Raw genomic sequence first — 737 nt, forward strand, 5'->3', positions numbered from 1 at the left:
GTAAAGACGCGCGAGAAGAGAAGCTGGCGGCCCTTCGGGTGGCCAACACCAAGAAACACGACTTCAGGTCCTTTATGGAAACTTTCCTTGCGGCTGCCACTCGGATCGCCGACGGAATTGACCTTGATGAGTTCGTTGCACCTTCCGGCCCTCCACAGGAGGGGTAAAAAACTTCTTCTAGCTCGACGCTTTAAATTTGCCTCGGTATGCCGAGTGGAATTGTAATCGATAAACCTTAACAGGCTTAACGCCTGAGCACTTTCGGTTCCTTTAGATATCGACTCAAACTTGAATTTGGTGCTTGAATATGATTGCCTTTGGCTCGAAATGTCTTTTGCAGGTTCAAAGCAAGGCGCCCTTACTGCAATCGACTTATTCTTTAGTCCACTTAGGCGAGCACTGGGCTGCAGCTAAGCCTCCGAGTGAGAGGTTTACTCTTCACTCGGTAGGATTTTGATAACTTAGGCTGGCACTGGGCTGCAGCTAAGCCTCCGAGTGAGAGGTTTGCTCTTCACTCGGTAGGATTTTCGTAACTTAGGCTAGCACTGGGCTGCAGCTAAGCCTCCGAGTGAGAGGTTTGCTCTTCACTCGGTAGGATTTTCGTAACTTAGGTGAGTGCTTGGACTGCAGCTAAGCCTCCGAGTGAGAGGGTTGCTCTCCACTCGGTAGGATTTTTGTAACTTAGGCGAGTGCTTGGACTGCAGCTAAGCCTCCGAGTGAGAGGGTTGCTCTCCACT

The sequence above is a fragment of the Triticum aestivum genome, chromosome 5B, assembly GCF_018294505.1.
Source record: "Triticum aestivum cultivar Chinese Spring chromosome 5B, IWGSC CS RefSeq v2.1, whole genome shotgun sequence".
NCBI lineage: Eukaryota > Viridiplantae > Streptophyta > Magnoliopsida > Poales > Poaceae > Triticum > Triticum aestivum.